This window comes from Papio anubis, chromosome 4 (genome assembly GCF_008728515.1).
Source record: "Papio anubis isolate 15944 chromosome 4, Panubis1.0, whole genome shotgun sequence".
Lineage (NCBI taxonomy): Eukaryota > Metazoa > Chordata > Mammalia > Primates > Cercopithecidae > Papio > Papio anubis.
Window position 1 is genome coordinate 27,517,994 of NC_044979.1, and position 18,812 is coordinate 27,536,805.

At 40.9% G+C, this 18,812-nt stretch overlaps 2 long non-coding RNA genes across 6 annotated transcripts in view; one reads left to right on the forward strand and one right to left on the reverse strand.

Annotated features, from left to right (window-relative positions):
* The window catches only part of LOC103883246, a 36,059-nt gene extending 24,652 nt beyond the window's left edge, over positions 1–11,407 (reverse strand). The window contains exons 1-2 of the long non-coding RNA XR_001901214.2: positions 11,292–11,407; positions 10,500–10,616 (exon numbers count right to left, since the gene is read on the reverse strand). This is a non-coding gene — a long non-coding RNA (uncharacterized LOC103883246). The remainder of the gene's footprint in view (positions 1–10,499; positions 10,617–11,291) is intronic.
* LOC103883247 overlaps positions 1–18,812 on the forward strand; it is a 167,351-nt gene that overhangs the window by 65,683 nt on the left and 82,856 nt on the right. The gene's annotated exons all lie outside the window — the stretch shown is intronic.

The following is an 18,812-nucleotide window of genomic DNA, read 5'->3' on the forward strand; positions in this document are numbered from 1 at the left end:
TGGGTGGGCAGCATCATGAGCTGTAGTCTGTCTCACTGGTACAGGTGGAATCCCCATGGGACACCGGGGCATTTCCAGAGTGGAAGAATTCTTGCAGGTGAAAATGTGTCACATTGAAGAATTTAGTAGTTCCTTTTGATAATTATTTTTCCTACTTGCTCTCTTCGCTTCTTTCCTCTGTATTTTTACCATTTATGGGAGTACATCTTTGTATTTCTGTGGTACAAGGAAGATAAAAAGGGTCAACTTTATAAAAGACTAACCAGTCCTTGACTTGTATTAGCTCATTTAACTGTTAAAACCTGTAAAAGAGGTACTTTTCATCATATAAATTCATGATGAAGATAAATAAAATAGGTGTTTGGGAATCAGCAGGTTTTGAAATTTTATGACATGCCATTAACACAAAGCATAAATTCTTGTTTTTTTTTTTCTGAGACGGAGTCTTGCCCTGTCACCCAGGCTGGAGTGCAGTGGCACAATCTCGGCTCACTGCAAACTCCACCTCCTGGGTTCAAGCGATTCTCCTGCCTCAGCCTTCTGAGTAGCTGGGATTACAGTCATGTGCCACCACACTCGGTTAATTTTGGTATTTTTAGTAGAGATGGGGTTTCACATGTTGACCAGGCTGGTCTCAAACTCCTGACCTCAGGTGATCCACCCGCCTTGGCCTTCCAAAGTGCTGGGATTACAGGCATGAGCCACCGCGCCCAGCCACATAAATTCTTTTATTCAGATCCATTGACATTAACATGTAAATAAGGATGACAGTTTATTATTTTGGAAATTCTAATTATTTGTCTTGTCCTTCAGAGAAGCGCTTTTGGTTACAAGTGGGTCCGTAACACACAAAATTCTGTTTACAGCCGAGCGCAGTGGCTCATGCCTGTAATCCCAGGACTTTGAGAGGTCAAGGTGGGCAGATCACCTGAGGTCAGGAGTTCCAGACTAGCCTGGCCAATGTGGTGAAACCGTGTCTCTACTAAAAACACAAAAATTAGGTGGGTTTGGTGTGCGCCCATAATCCCAGCTACTCAGGAGGCTGAGGCAGGAGAATAGCCTGAACCTGGGAGGCAGAAGTTGTAGTGAGCCGAGATCGCGCCACTGCACTCCAGCCTGGGCAACAGAGAAAGATTCTGTCTCAAAAAAAAAGAAAAAAGAAAAATTACATACGTTTTGATAATACTGAAAAATAAATGTGGAAAATGATTCTCCTTAGGACAATTTATGCCCATTATTCACTTTGCTGTTTTGTTAATGATCACGAATATATTAAACTGAAAATACTAGCTAAGCAGCTGCTTTGAAACTACATCAAAACAGGAGAAGTTTAAAATTAGATTCTTCTTATTGCATTAAATGCATCTTTCAGTAATATGTGGTTGCTACTTGCTTTACATGTATTCTTGGAAATTTGGTAACAAAAAGAACACAGTATATAGATGCTGTAGGTCACGAGGCATGGTGCAAAGTGCATGGCCTTGGGATAGGGATATCAGACATCTGAGCTGAATCTCAGTCCTCTGGTTGTGATGCCTCGAGGAAGTAAGTTGCTGGACCTCAGTTGTGCTGTTTCCTGGTCTATAAAATGAAGACAATAAAGAACCTGCTTCAGTGCTTTCAATTCAAAGGATTTCTTGGGCTTGAGTGCTGGAGTAAACAGGCAGTTTCCCTTTGTACCACAAGAGGGAGTGCCTGTATAGATGTTAACCTGAGCTGAGGTTTGGATTTCTTTCTAAAATGTCGCTGAAAATTTAGGAATAAACGGATTACTGGGAAAACGTTAAAGAAAAAGGTTTTTTGACAGTGTCAGGAGAAAGAGGAACTCGAAACACATAATGGGTTAACAGGGAGGGATTACGTATAAAATTCCTTTAAGGTATGAAAAGCTTTGTTGACAGAGAGTGTTACATATTTCATTACCAGTCAACGATCCTTTATTGTCAATGTCTGACCATGTTGATATATTTGTTATGTTTTCCTTCTCTTTTGTAACCGTATTAAATATTTTTTATATTAAACAAATATAGAACTTAAAATTTAGTTTCTTAGTAGTAGTCCTGAATAAGTAACATTGGTTGAAGTTGAATTGTTTGTGCTCAGTGCCTTGGATATGTACAAAACCTGTTTGCTTCAAATTAGTGAGTTAGAAAATATTTTAATCTTTTCATCCTGCTCCCCTCCCACATACTTTTTTTCCCTCTTATTTTGAGCTTCTAGATCCTTTTATGTGATGTGTTGCTGTCATACATAGCTCACATTGGGTGGGAACAGAGAAAAACATTGTTTCCGTGGCCCAACCCCAGGGACATGGAACTCATTTTATTATACAGTGAAATTTTAAAATTTGAAACCAAGACCAGATCTCAACAAACAGAGTGGAATTGACAATTGTGGAATTATCTAACAAATTTAGGGAAAAATCCAGTTGTATCTCAGTTTTGTGAATGTGTCCTTCAATTTACAATTTTCAGGTAATCTATTTTAGTGGTATTTGTATTATACATAGAGCACATTGTTTTATAGAACTGTAATTATACCATAATACTTTTTGTATTGGGAAATGTTGAGAATTTAGAAAGAACAATCCTAGGCATTTCCTTTTGCTCTGTATCCTTCTGTTTAGAAGTTTTCCCTGTGGTTTGTTCCTGGCAATTAAACACTGTTCAAATTCAGAGTCAGATTGCCCTGGCTCAAATCATGGCACCACGATGTGTGAAACTTGACAAAGTCAAAGTTATCACTATAATTTCACTCTCAGTCACTTGAAATCCACTAATTTCTTGAGCAGAAGAAAGGGAAGTGGAATTACTGTAGAAATTATGCATAATTTTATATTATCTCTGTAGCAGCCTGTTTAAAGTGATCATTGCTAGTACACGGTATAGAATTACAAACTTGTAAATACTTCTCAAGATTGCCACATTAAAAAAAAAAAAAAAGCAAGCAAAAAGAACTCTGTAGCCCTGTTTTTTTTTTTTTTTAATTTCCAACAGGAAATTTGTTCTTGTTTCAAAATGTGGGAACACCCATTATTCTCTGTTGGCCACATTAATGTCATCCATTTGTTTATTGCAGCAGAAAAAAGTGAAGAATGGTTGATACAAGGGCAAGCTGTTCCTTTTAGGTTACTTTAAAAAGTCATGGAATTATTTCGGGTATACAAAGGGAGCATAAGGAATACTCTAACCGATATGTATGTATACAGTGTCCAGCATAAGAATGAAAATGTAATGTAGTTGTTAAAACATTGTGTATGTGCCTCCACAAGCCTGTCCTCCTTTCTACCTTCCAGAAGTAACTTCTCTCTTGAATTTGGTGTTCATCATTCTGGTGCATGCTTTTACAATTTTACAAAATACACATGCATTCCCAAACGTAAATAATACTGTTTCACAACATAAATTGTATTATGGTACATGTTTTAAAACAGGATATACATTGTGTCTGTTGCAAGTCAGGTTCCAAGGGAAATGGAACTCTGAGAAGATTAAGGCCAGGCGCCATAAGTGCTTCATGCCTGTAATTCCAGCACTTTGGGAGGCCCAGGCGGGCGGATCTCTTGAGGTCAGGAGTTTCAGACCAGCCTGGCCAACATGGTGAAACCCCATCTCTACTGAAATACAAAGAATTAGCCAGGCGTGGTGGTGCGTGCCTGTAATCCCAGCTACTCAGGAGGCTGAGGCAGGAGAATCGCTTGAACCTGAGAGGTGGAGGATGCAGTGAGCCAAGATCGAGCCACTGCACTCCAGCCTGGGTGACAAAGCAAAACTCTGTATCCAAAAAAAAGAAAAGAAAAGAAGATTAACATGTAGGAAGTTGTTAAGGAGATTTTAGGATTAACACTTGTGAAATCAGAGGAAGCACAACTGGGCCAGGGAGGAATTGGGCGGCGGTGCTATCACAACATAGGCCTCAGCTGATCCCAAAGGGAATGCTGAAGATGGGGTAGCCCTTGAGGATGGTACCAAGCTGGGGTGAGGGGCCAGGCCTTGGTAGCTTCACATTCACCAGTTATGGGAGGAAAACTATCCCTGAAGAAGGGATGAGACCTTGGTGAGGTGCCTCTTTCAACTGAGGGCTGTTAACTTGCAACACTCGTAGAAACTGGGGGATAAGCTCTTTAGTCCTAAAGAGACACCAGCAGCCGTCTCAGTATTCACTACAGTCTATATTGTATACATTGTCTGAGCCTGCCCTTTTTGCTGTATGTTTTTGGAATTCACTTATATTAATATTTGTAGCTCTAGTTCAGTTATTTTAATTGTTTTATGGTATTCAGTTTTTAAAATATGTCACAATTTTAAAATGTATTTTCCTATTGAGAGACTTAAGTTTTTGCAGTTTTTCACTATTCAAAAATGTGGCTATATGAATTCATTTATATTTCTCCTTAGTGCACATACCAGAGTTCATCTGGGGTATCCAACCAGAAAATTACCAGGTCTTAGGGTATGCACAATTTCAAATTTAATAACTAGAATGAAATTACTCTCTGGAGTGGTTGTATCTCACCCCATGTCTTCATAATCACTTGGCATTCTCAGGTCCTAATTCTACCAATTTGATGGGTGTGAAATAGTATGTCATTATAATTGTATTAGAATTCGGTTGATAACTAGTGAGTAGTATCTCATTGTCATTTTATTAGAATTTGGTTGATAACTGGGGAGATTGAGAATTTATGTGTTTGTTTAGCTATTTGGGTTTCTTCTGTGAAGTACATTTTCTAATCATGTGATTTTTCTGTTGATTTCTTTTTCTTACTGATGTGTAGGCAATCTTTATATATTCTTCATATCAATTCTTTGTAGTCTATATGAGTAAAAATATTTTCTCCTGGTTTAGGGCTTGATTGTTAACTTTTCAAATAATGCCATTTGTTGAATAGGAGTTTCCTTGTAATGTAATCCTTCCTTTGGGCATTGTTTCTGGGTGTATTATTTTAGAAATTCTCCCTTAGGCTGAGGTCATATAAAATACCCTCTGTTAAAAGTTTTAAAGTTTTGCTTTTCACAATTTCACCTGCTGTCCATCTAAAATAATTTTGTGTACAGCCTGAGGTATAGTTGCTAATTTTGTTTTTCTCATGGATGACCTGTTGTCTTAGCACCATGTAATAGCCTGTGCCTCCCTTCTCCAACAATGTGCAGTGCCATTCTGTCCTACCAACTTTCTGTCTATGTAGATCTACGTCTTTTTGTGTGTAGGGGGGGTGGGGGTGGGGTGGTGGTGGTTATTTAGTTCCACTGGTATATTTCTTTTTTCTTGCCCCACTTTCATGCCCTTTTTTTTTTTTTTTTTTTTTTTTTTTTTCTGAGACGGAGTCTCACCTTGTCGCCCAGGCTGGAATGCAGTGGCACAATCTCAGCTCACTGCAACCTCCGCCTCCCAGGTTCAAGCGATTCTCATGCCTCAGCCTCCTGAGTAGCTGGGATTACAGGAGTGCACACCACATCCACCTGAGTTTTTGTATTTTCAGTAGAGATGGGGTTTCACCATGTTGACCAGGCTAGTCTCGAACTCCTGACCTCAAGTGATCCACCCGCCTTGGCCTCCCAAAATGCTGGGATTACTGGTATGAGCTACCATCATACTTTTAAAATATGTCTTTATTTCTTTATTGTGTCTCAGTGTCTGGTAGTTTAAGTCTCCTTTTCTTGTTCTTCTTTAAAATCATCCCTACTCTCTGCATTTTGCTTTTCCATAGACATTTTAGAGTTCTGCTCCATGAAAAACCCTCCTTTGATTGAGGTCATGCATTAACTATATAGATTAGTTTGAAGAGTAATGATGTTCTTATGGGATAGATGTTCTGTGTATGTCTTCTTTGATACCTATATTTAGGTACACATCATTTTTATAACTTTTTAAATGCCAGTAAACACACTTCTTCATCAACAATTTAATGACTGCATAACCATCCATTACTTAGCTAGTCAGTAGTTTATGCCCTGTTAACATTTAAATTAACATATTTCACAATGCTTGTTTCGAACTTGCATATTTCCCATCATAAAATTGTATGTAAATATTCACCTGTTTTATTCTAGTAGTGCTAGGAGTTGTATATAATTAAGTATTCGAGATGTATTTGAGTGTAAAATGTGAGAAAAATATCTTTTTCCCCACACAGCCAGTTATTGAATACTTAACCCTTTGGTCTGACATTCACTTTTTGATTTTGCCATCAAGTAACCATCCATAGCGCCCATACATAGCAGGCACTCAATAAATGTTGGAATAAATGAATTTGTTTTGAGTATTTGTTTTGTTTTCAGATGTTTTATTATTTTCCACGGACACATCTGTGGACATGCCTGTCTATTCTAGTTCTACTGCCATGCTGTTTTAATTATCAGAGCTGTATAATAAATTGTTGTGTGTGTTTGAGCATCGTTATCATTATTATTTTTTTCAGAATTTTTCTGGGCTACTTCTGCATCATTTTTCTCTCGGATAAGCGAAAATAATTTGGTAACTTTCCTGTAAAACGACTATAATTTTGACTGACACTGTGTTAATTTTCTTTCTTTTTTTTTTCCTTCGAGACAGAGTCATGCTCTGTCACCCAGGCTGGAATGCAGTAACCTATCTTGGCTCACCACAATCTCTGTCTTCCGGGTCCAAGCCATTCTCCTTCCTACCAACTAGCTGGGATTACAGGTGCCCTGCACCACGCCTGGCTAATTTTTGTTTTAGTAGAGATGGGGTTTTACCACGTTGGCCAGGCTGGTCTCGAACTTCTGACCTCAAGTGATACGCCTGCCTCGGCCTCCCAAAGTGTTTGGGATTACAGGCTTGAGCCACCATGCCTGGCCTACACTGTGTTAATTTTCTTAAAAAAAAAAAAAATCCTTAAAGGCATTTGTATTTTAATTTTCTGGCCTAATGAGTGCTACATATTCATCTAGTTCATAAATTCTGGAACTTTTTGGTTAGAGCAGGTAAACCCCCAGATTTCTTTTTGGGTTAAAATTCAGTGTAATTAAAGAAATCCACTGCAGCAAATGCACTCCTGCCACCTGTTTATTCTGTAAGGACAAAATGTTTTTCTATAATGAACAGCACTGCACAGGCTTTGCTGCCTCCCCCTTACAAAACAGGTCTCTCATGGTGCCACGTGTTCCCTGGCTGGACAGATTCCTGAAAATAGACACTAACTGCTGCTTGGTTGAAGAAGCCTTTTTTGTGTGTGAGCTACTTTCTCCCCCAGATATTTAAAGGAATTCTGTATCCCCACTTCTCTGATTTACCTTTTTTTGTGGTGAGGAAACAGGACACAGAGCCTGCTGGGTATGCAAGGGAGGTCTGTATGACTGTTTCACACCTGCCTGGATGCTGGCAGTGGTATTTGCCAAGTGAAGTCTGAAGGCTGGTTTGTCAATGTGTTTTCACAGAGCACTGATGGCTCCCAGCCAACCTGTTTAGGCCTTGTCTTTTTTTCTTGCATAAAATTGCCTATTTTTCACTTCAGATGGGGGTGTTAGGCACTTCAGAGATGTTTGTTCTTGTCGCATGCACGCCATCTGTGGTCTACTGGCATCTGAGACAGGTTCCCAAATCGGCCAGTGTGTCTGTTGGTCAGCAGGCAGGGTGACCAGGACCCAAGCCTGTGCTTGTCCCTGTCGCTGCAGCCAAGGCTGCAGTGCACACCTGAAGGACCATACATACCTCGGTGCTGTTGGCCTAGTTTTTAAAAATTTAAATAAACTCTTTATTTTGGAATAATTATACATTTGAAGACAAGTTCAAAGATAGTACCGAGTTTCCATATGCCCCTTACTCAGTGACTCCTGTTGCTGACTCTTACATTATTATTTTACATTTGTCACAATTAAGGAAGAAACATTGGTACTTTACTGTTAACTAAAATCCGCATTTTATTCAGAGCTCACCCATTTTTCCGAATGTCCTTTTTCTGTTCTGCACTTAGGATATCACAGCACATTTAGCCACCATGTCTCCTAATGTCCTCCAGTCTGTGGTCGTTTCTGAGATGTTTGTTTTTGATGACCTCGTCAATTTTGAGAAATACTGGGCAGGTATTTTGCAGAATGTACCTTAGTTTGGATTTTTTCATGTTTTTCTCATTATTAGACTGGGATGTAGGTTTTTGGGAGGACAATCACAGAGGTGAAGGGATATCCTTATCACATCCGTGTGAAAAGAGAATGCTATCAACATGACTTACCACTGCTCATGCTCACCTTGACCATGGAAATTTGTTTCCCCTTCTTTCCAATACTCCGTTCTGTGGAAGCAGCTCACCAAGCACTGCATAGTCTCAAGTTAAAAGTTTTATTACTTGTCTTACCCGTTGGTACCCAGTTATATTTGAAACCATACCTAATATTTTTTTGACTCTGAATATAGAGAGTTTGTGTTTAGAGCCTTAAGAATGAATAAAAATTTATTCTCAACCGAAGAAGTATTGGAAATAGTAGCTATGTTGAATCTTTCTTCCACTCCTTGTACATTTGGTTTATTGTTTGTTTTGTTTGTTTGTTTGTTTTTTGAGATAGAGTCTCTCTCTGTCACCCAGGCTGGAGTGCAGTGGCATGATCTCAGCCCACTGCAGTCTCCGCCTCTCAGGTTCAAGCCATTCTCCTGCTTCAGCCTCCCAAGTAGCTGGGATTACAAGTGTGTGCCACCACGCCTGGCTAATTTTTCTAATTTTAGTAGAGATGGGGTTTCACCATGTTGGCCAGGCTGGTCTCAAACTGCTGACCTCAAGTGATCCGCCCGCCTCGGCTTCCCAAAGTGCTGGGAATACAGGCATTAGCTACCGCGCCCTTCCTGGTTTTACTTTTAAAATCTTCATGCTCTGTAAAATACATCATCCTTCTACTGCACCAGCTACTGCATTCTGCTCATTTGCCTCCACAGATTGTGCTTCCTTCTTCTGGCATAAGAATGCCTCCTTTTTCTCCTGCTGCCAGGGAATAAAGTTTAGTATGTGAATGTTTTATCCACACTGCAGCTTACCTAATAAATACCAAAATATGTTTATTCTCATGAATCTGCTGTTATCTTTTTATGTGTAAATTAAAGATTTGTGAATTTGAATGCTCTCTGACATCATGAATAGTTGTTTGTTTTTTTGAGACGGAGTCTCGCTCTGTCACCCACACTGGAGTGCAGTGGCACGATCTCAGCTCACTGCAACCTCTGCCTCCCGGGTTCAAGCAATTCTCCTGCCTCAGCCTCCCAAAGTAGCTAGGACTATAGCCGCCTGCCGCCACACCCAGCTACGTTTTGTATTTTTAGTAGAGCTGGGGTTTCAGCATATTAGCCAGACTGGTCTCAAATTCCTGACCTTGTGATCCACCCTCCTCGGCCTCCCAAAGTGCTGGGATTTCAGGCGGCACCCGGCCCCTAACATCGTGAGTAGTTTGACCTTCCACACACCACTTCTTGTAGAGTAGTTGAACCTCAGGTTCAGATTTCAGATAGCTTGTTGTTTTCATGTTTGTGGGAGGTGAAATTCTTAATGAATTTGATCATTTTTGTCTGATTTTCTTTTCCACTCCGATAACTTTCTTTACATTTTCACTTCAAACCCATTTGCTAAAATATGGATGAAAGAAGAATATGTTACTATTTTAGATACAATAGGAATGTTCTTGAAGAGATGTATATAAATGATGTATTTGTTCATTGAATCATCATGTCACATGTTTTAGGAAACTGACTGTTTCAAAAAACTGTGTGATACATTTTATGATGATTTATATGACCAATTTTCAGACCCACATTTGCAGACATTTTACTTCATCCTCAGTTGCAGGCATTCCATTAAGGTGGACTGGTTAAAGTGTCTTTTCAGAACATTAGAACTTTGTGTTTCCTCTTCATGGTGTTACCATCAACTTACTTAAGAACAGTAGAACTTCCTGTTCCCTCTCTTGGTGTTACTGTAATTTATTTAAGAAAGTTGGAGTATGTTACAGTATTTTGTTTCTAAGCCAGTCTTGGGATCTAGCACCAAGGGAAAAAGTTCAAAAAATGCATTTTAACAAGTCTTCTCACTTCATGGTCACTTGGTATGACGACTCAAAACAAGAATAATGTTCTTAATCAACCACAGGGGAAATCCTTTCTTCAACCCTTCAATTCTACTTTTAGTCAGTCAAACAATTCTTAATTTCATGCGGGGGATTCCCACACGTTCTGTAAGTTTCTTTTAACGTTTCAGATATGTGTAGAATGTAGGATATGATTGCATTCGTCTTCTATCTCAGTGGTGTGAGGTCTGTTCAGTGTGCCGCTACTTTGTTTTAATATTACTCATTCTTTTTTCTAAGTATGGATGTGTAAGAAGGAGCATGATAAAATGAAATCTAAAAATTAATTGATTTGTTCTCAGGTTAAAGACCTATTAAATGTAAGATCTTTGGATATATTCTGGGTCTTTTTTTTTTAATGCAGCAAGTAAAGAAAATTCTACAGAGCTTTGGACGCAACGCTCCTCCTTACCTGCCTTTTACTAAACTCACCGTGTCCTCCCTGGTTAGCTGTAGGCTCTCGCATGCTTCAAGCTCAGTAGTCAGGGTGTATTTTTACTGCTCAGATCTGATAGGTGTTGAGGCCAGTTTCTAAGGCTTTGAAATGACCTTCAAAAAGATGATAAATGTTGAGCCCCTTTTGGAAAAATATACTGAGATAAAGAACTGTGATAAATTAAATTATAAGGTAGATCATCTTGTAGTTAGTACTCTATAGGAAAGTTAGTTAGGCCAGGCGTAGTGGCTCACACCTGTAATCCCAGCACTTTGGGAGGCTGAGGCAGGCGGATCACCTGAGAGGTCAGGAGTTCGAGACCAGCCTGACCAACATGGAGAAACCCTGTCTCTACTAAAAATACAAAAAAAAATTAGCCAGGTGTGGTGGCGCATGCCTGTAATCCCAGCTACTCGGGAGGCTGAGGCAGGAGAATGTCTTGAACCCAGGAGGCGGAGGTTGCGGTGAGCCGAGATTGCGCCACTGCACTCTAGCCTGGGCAACAAGAGCAAAATTCAGTCTCAAAAAAAAAAAAGAGTTAAAGAACATCTGTGGGGACCACCTATGTTGTTCTGGGACTTTCTAGTGTTTGTGTAGGAGAATACCACGGTTTCTGTGGGGACAGGGGGTTCCCATTTCAGTGTGTTCCGTCACCCTCCTCTCTCCCTCTAAGAACATGGGAAAAGCCTCGGTGGTAGACAGGAACCTGCCATCAGTCCTTCCACTCTGAAGCACCCTTGCAGATGCACCAGATGGAAGTTGTGTTAAATGAGAAGAAAACTAGTAACCTGTATACAGACAGCAAAGTCCCTGGGCATTCCCTTTGTCCTCCAGCACCAGGTCCAGTCCTCGGGGGAAGTTTTTTCTTATTGAGAGTATTCCCAGAGATCTGAAAGGCCAGGGGGAAATTGGAGGGGAACAGAGACTGTCTTTCTCTTAAGGCATTTAAAAGTCATCCAGGGCTGGTCGAAGTAGCTCCCATCTGTAATCCTAGCACTTCGAGAGGCTGAGGCAGGAGGATCATTTGAGACCAGACTAGGCAACAGATTGAAACACTGCCTCTATGACAAAAGAATTGGCTGGGTGTGGTGGTGCATGCCTGTAGTCCCAGCTACTTAGGAGGCCAAGGCAAGAGCATTGCTTCAGCCTCAGAGGTCAACAGAGTGAGACTCTTGTCTCAAAAAAATAAAATAAAAATAAATAAAAGTCCTCCCATCCAAAAGCCAACAAACAACAATAGTAAAACAGAATTTTTCGTGAATATTCCTGGTTCACCCTCAGGCCCTGACATCCCCGGAACTTACCTAACGTGATATTTTCAAAAAACAACTAAATTTTTATGTTCTTGTGCCAAGAAGATTTAGATCTATAAGGCTGCTTTAAAGGTATTATCTGTCTTTTCATATTGCTTCTCCTCTGAAAGATTCTGTGTTTTTCCTCTGGTTTAAACATTTTAGGAAATTTTATGTTTAAACATTTCTTCCTCTCTTAGACAGGCGGGCTTGTCCGTGCTTTTCAGCGGGTTGAGTCACTCCAGGACTACCCGCTCTGTGCCAGGTCCTCAGGAGAGTGCTGCCGGGGCCGCCTGGCAGATTCCAGTTCCACCTCGGTCCAGGGAGAGGCTGCATTTTAGGGTTGGTTACTAGGCTGCACAGTGATGACCCCTTTCAGTACATTTTTCCCAGCTTTGTCTCCCTCCTTAACACTAAGATGTAGAAACAACAGTCTGAACATCAGGTTATCCCATCTGATTTTGGCTTGGTGCAAACACAGAGCCCCCAAAGGTGAATTACACAAGGAAATGTAACACCTTTGCCTGGAAGGTTGACTCCTGCACTTGGCTGTTGGCATTCATGCATTCAGCAAACATTTAAGATGTGCTCGTTTTGAGCCAGGTTCTGTGATAGGGTGGGGAATACAGAAATAAAAAGGCCCCGTGCTGTCCTCAGTGAGCTCCCACTCTGGTGAGATAAATGCAGTGCAATACAGTAACAGCTCTGATCCTGAAGCACCTGGAAGAACTTGGGTTCAGCCTCCTTGGCAAGTTCTCCCGGAGGAACTAACATTTGACCTATGATTGACATGGACTTTGGAGATGGATAGAAGTTAACCAGAGAAGATGGGGGTTGCCACTGAGGGGTTGGGGCAGAGAGTGTACCCAGTCTGGAACAGAATCAAGTGGTCTGCTATAAAATTCACAATATCCTGCTAGGAAGACATGAACAGCATTCCGGGCGGGGGGGGGGGGGAAGCGTCCCTTTGTCCTCCAGCACCAGGTCCACTCCTCAGGGGAAGTTTTTTCTTATTGAGAGTATTCCCAGAGATCTGAAAGGCCAGGGGGAAATTGGAGGGGAACAGAGACTGTCTTTCTCTTATGGCATTTAAAAGTCATCCAGGGCTGGTCGAAGTAGCTCCCATTTGTAATCCCAGCACTTTGAGAGCCTGAGGCAGGAGGATCATTTGAGACCAGACTAGGCAACAGATTGAAACACTGCTTGTATGACAAAAGAATTGGCTGGGTGTGGTGGTGCATGCCTTAGGAGGCCAAGGTGAGAGAGCATTGCTTGAGTCTCAGAGGTTAACAGAGCGAGACTCTAGTCTCAAAAAAATAAAATAAAAAAAAATAAATAAAAGTCCTCCCATCCAAAAGCCAACAAACAACAATAGTAAAACAGAATTTTTCCTGAATATTCCTGGTGTCAGCCTTGGTGGGTGCTCGCTGTAGGAGGTTGCTGAGTATTCGAAGGCCCAAGGAGGCAAGAGACCAAAAAGTGTCCTGAGACTGCAAGGCAAAAGGACCTGCTTTAGGTTAGGTAGCTTTTGTTAAAACTTTTCAGACAGTTTAATTTTGAGCATGTGCCAAGTTTATTTTAGCTTTGCAATGCAAGGAGAAAGTCCTGCAGTAGGCACATTCAACGATTCACTCTTGGTAGGGACATTAAGGGAAGAAAGTGATTAAATATCATCATTGAAACGAATGTCTGGTTAAAAACCTCTACACTGTGATAGCCGACAGTCAGCCGGGTAGATGGTAATGAGTTGCCCAGAGCAAGTCTTAATTTCCTTAAAGTTCATTTAGGAAATCGCATTAGAGAAAAAGCAAGCTTCCCCCCACCCCCCACCCCCACCCCCCGCCCAAGAATGCTGTTCATTTCTTCCTAGTAGATATTGTGAATTTTATAGCAGGCCACTTGATTCTGTTCCAGACTGGGTACGGAACAGTTTTTCTTTGACAATTTTGAGATTACAGTGGAATGCAATCAAGTTTTCAAGGGCATACCTGGTGAAGAGCTTTCTAAACTAAGCTGAGAGGAACTTGGGTTTTCATCCTGAAGGCAGTATAGAAGCCAGGGAGGGAATTTATTTAAGTGAAGGAAAATCTTGACCATCCTTGTGGGGAGTGAATTAGCTACAGTGTGAGGTTGGAGCAGTGGGGATAGTAGTTAGCAGAAAATTTTAGTTATCCTGGGGAGAAATGATGAGGGCCTTGAGGTTCTTTTTGTTGTTGTTTGCTTGTTTTTTTGAGATGGAGTCTTGCTTTGTCGCCTAAGCTTGATTGAGTGCAGTGCAGTGGCGCAAACTCAGCTCACTACAACCTCCGCCTCCTGGGTTCAAGCAATTCTGCTGCCTCAGCCTCCCAAATAGCAGGGATTACAGGCACATCCCACCATGCCTGGCTAATTTTTGTATTTTTAGTAGAGATGGTATTTCACCTTATTGGCCAGGCTGGTCTCAAAGTCCTGACCTCAAGTGATCTGACCACTTTGGCCTCCCAAAGTGTTGGGATTACAGGCAAGAGCCACACCGTGCCCGGCCTGAGAGCCTTGAGTTCTGGTCTGTCTTTTCCTCTCCTACCCAAACTCCTCTACCCTGAGGCAGAAGCATAGCTGGGGGATGGAGGTGGAAATTCGTTGTTGCTTTTCCTCCGGAAGAGTTGGTTCAAAATTTATAAATTTAAAGTAAATGATGATGAGATCATGATGCAAGGATGTTAGAGGAAGCAGCCAGACTTTGAGATCAGGGCTGAGAGAAAGTAATCAAAGGCCTTCTGCTGAGTGTACTCTGCCTCCAGCCACTGGGCCCACTTGCCCCACTTGCCCCACCTCTGTCTTCCCCAGGCGCTGCTTCAGAACCACAGTACCATCTGGCCTGGGTGTTCTGGCTGTTCTCAGTATTTCTGCTGTCATTTGCTGGAGTTATGCAACACTCGGTCCTTCCTCTGAGGGCTGCCAGATGAGCCTACTTCAGTGCATCTGCTGTGGTTGAAACAGAACCTTCTGAGATGCGTTTATGCTCAGTTGCGTACATATTTGTGTATGGTGATCAGCCCTGTTTACTTGGCATACAGCAAAATAGATCTATGTTTTCTTGCCACTGTTCAATGATGATGTCATGTCATTCTGGGCAGAGGTGGAGCTAGGTTGTAAGAAAGGACAGGGAACCAGAGCTGGTGGCAGAGCTAGGGGTGGTTTCTGCAGTGGTTGGGGGGTTGCATCCCCTCTGACGTTATTTAATTTGGTGTCTCCATGGTCTGCTTTCCCAGGTTCTTTATTGTCTTTCATTATAATGTTTAATGACTACCATGTTAACATATTACCATAAAAATAACACTCCACAATTACCTGGTAACAGATTGTATGGGTGCATTTGAAGACATGCATTTCTCTTCTGAATTTTCTGTGAGTAGGGACTTGGCCTTTTAAACTTTTATTTCTCCAAGAAACCTGTATTCAGAAAAAATAGTTACTCACCTTTTGTGTGTTTTTTTTTTTAACATGTCATCCAGGTTGCAAAAATATCTGGCTCTAATAATTCTGGAGGACTTAGTTTTTGGGGAGCAAAGGTAGTGAGTCAAACCTGCAAGCTTAGAAATGAGAATGCGTTTGAGCTTCATCATTCAGTCTGGAGGTTTCCTAGGCAACCACTTATGTAGTAATTAAAAGATGAGGAACTAAAAAGGTATGTGCTTGGCAATTTTAATCCTCAAATGCAATTCTTGTCAGATTGAGATCACAGAAACAACAACTTAAAATAAGTAAATTAAAAAGCCCAACATTTAATTAAAGGACACACACACTGTTCTTAAGGGGTGTGTGTGTGTGTGTGTGTGTGTGTGTGTGTGTGGTGCTTTATCTTTTTAATGCTCTGTCTTGGAAGAGAATGTTCATATATATGTATATATTTTGTGCTCCCTTATTTGGGAAAGCAGAAGGGAAGTTACCACTTCAAGTAATTGCCTTAGCAGTGAAGTTGATTATTATTGGTTAACATGTTTGTGTCTGAGTGTGTTACCATCAGTAGAATCTCCAGCATGTGGAGAAGAGAGCTTATTAGTCATGTTTCTTTTTTCAGTGTTCATGCTGGAGTTTATCCAGATGCTTTACTTGTTTCAGTCTACCTTAGGTTGTGCTGAAATGTCCTCTTCTGTGGCTCAGGAGAAAGCGTAGAAAGGCCATTCATGAATAGAAATGAGAGACCCTTTCAGCAAGTAGAAACAACCTCAGTTTGCTAAAGGTTTTCCTCTTAACTCTTCACACTCACCCTTTTTATATAGGTTTCTACTGGGGTGACCTGAAGGATATGAGAAACATTTTTCTTCCTCTGTGAAACACTAACACTCCCAGACTTTAACATAGACTTTCATTACATTCCATTTTAATGAAAAAGGTGGCTTTTTTTTTTTCACGTGTCAGTGAAAGAGGAATGTTCTACTAGTTATGTGAGACTCACTTTTTTTTTTTTTTGAGATGGAGATTCGCTCTTGTTGCCCAGGCTGGAGTGCAATGGCGCGATCTTGGCTCACTGCAACCTCTGCCTCCTGGGTTCAAGCAGTTCTCCTGTCTCAACCTCCCGAGTAGCTGGGATTACAGGCATGTGTCACCGCGCCTGGCTAATTTTGTATTTTTAGTAGAGACAGGGTTTCTCCATGTTGGTCAGGCTAGTCTCGAACTCCTGATCTCAGGTGATTCTCCCACCTCGGCCTCCCAAAGTGCTGGGATTACAGGTGTGAGCCACTGCGCCCAGCCTTCATTTTCAACAGTTTTAGAAATAATTACTATCTGAAAAGAACCAGAATGACAGAATCTTAGCAGTGCTAGTTTTACATAGGGTGGTGTTATGGTCCTAGATAGGTGTCCCGTAGAAATGTTAAACACGGGTGAGATGTGGGAAGTGGCTGTTTTCTCCTGGAGATGGAGAGGAGCCACCTCCCCACGCTGAGCATCTGTGGGCGTCATGAACGTTTGGAACTTACAGCCACAATCATCTGAATGTTTGTGGATGTCCCAGTTGTTTCCCTTCTGTTGCCATCAACTTTGGGACTTCCCTACTGCAGAATTGTAGCATATTAAGTAGGGGACCTCAGTTGTTATGGAGTTTTTCTCCTCCCTGGATACCTAGATCTGTGAAAGAAATCCACATAGCAAACTCTTGTCTAGAGCTATGTCGCGGACATTTTTTTCCTTTTTCTATAGCAATAGTGAAAAATTTCTTATTCTTACAGTCCAAATATATGTAAGTGTACTTAATTCTTAAGTTTTTTTGACACTGACATTTTAGTGGTATTGATGATACAGTTCTACCTTTAATTTGATTTTATTTTTTTAATCATTAGAGATGGGGTCTCACCATGTTGCCATGGCTGGTCTTGAACTCTTGGGCTCATGCAGTCCTCCTGCCTAAATCCCCAAGGTGCTGCACCCTTAATTTTAACTTGTTTCATTTAAGTTATGTATTTGAAATGTCAGGCTGTACTTTATGAACTGCCTTAAATTACTTTTCAAACAAGATGGGTTGTAAGTAAGGTGATGCTTTGGCCTATTATTTTTAATATCTACATTTTTACTTTTTTGTGAGATAAAAACTAATGCGGCTGGGCACAGTGGCTCATGTCTATAATCCTAGCATTTTGGGAGGCCCAGACAGGCAGATTGCTTGAGCCTAGGAATTCAAGACCAGCCTGGGCAACATGGTGAAACCTTGTATCTACAAAAAAAAAAAAAAAATTAGCTGGGCTTGGTGGTACCCACCTGTAGTCCCAGCTACAAGGGCAGCAGAGATGGGAGGACTGATTGAGTCAAAGATGTTGAGGCTTCAGTGGGCACCACTGCACTTCAGCCTGAATGACAGAGAGAGACCCTGTCTCAGAAAAAAAAAAAAAAAGAACTAATCAATTGATGCATGCATTTATTCACTATACCAGGCACTGCGGATATAGAGATTAAGACCTAGTCCCCATTTTAAAGGTGCAAACAAATCCAAAAGGAGAGACGTACAAATGCATATCATGGTACTAACAGCAAAAGCTTCACTAGCACTTACTGTATGGAAGGCGCTGTTCTAACTACTCTCTGGGCATTAGCTCATGAGTGGATAAATAGCCTGATGAAGTTCTTACTGTTATTTTCTCCATTTTATACATAAGTAAGGTAAGACCCAGAGAGATTAAGTGCTTGCCCAAGGTTACAAAGTTTGCTGTGGTTGACATTTGAATGTGTTAAGTGCAATAACAGAGCTATCCATAGAGTGCCGTGGCAGAACAGGGGAGCATTCAATTGGGAAAATGGAAAATAGAAGGGTGGATATCAATTAAATTTTCCCAAAGGAGACAACAAGATAATTCAGAGGAGTAGAAGAGCTAAATTTCCCCATGAAATACCTCTAGTAACATAAAAAGATGCATCATATATGAGACTGTAAGTTGAATGAGTGACAAAATATTGGAAGATCAGGAGATAGTAAAAATATACCAGATCCCTGCATCTTTGGTACAAATGATAAAGAAATAGATTTCTAATTTTGAGGCAAAACTTTGTTTCCAGTTGGTATAAGATATAATAAACACTTGGCATTAAAAACAATAAAAATGGCAATTTACTTACACCCTGTAAGCTTGTGGGTAAATGTGTGATCCTTTCTGAAAGTTTTAAGATAGATTTTCCATTCATTGAAGATTTTACTTGGAAAACCTGTAGAAATAGTATTTATTTTGTATAAATGCAGGGGAAAGGTTGATATGCATCTTCCAGATAAAAATTGGCAGGAATGACCTGATTAGGTAGATTAGTTTTAACATTGCAGAGATGTAACTGTTCAGAAGGTGGGATTGGTAGCACCCATTCTTGGCATGGCTGCCCTGGATCATTGCTTTTCCCCCCTTGTGTGATAGCCCTCTCTTTGGAGCATCAGGCATGGGTAAGACCCATCGTTTTGTCCACCTTGTAACTGTGACCTACTGACTTGCCCATCACTCCCACTCATCATTAATGACTGGCTCATTGCTTTCCAGCCTGCTTCAGCTTCATTAGACA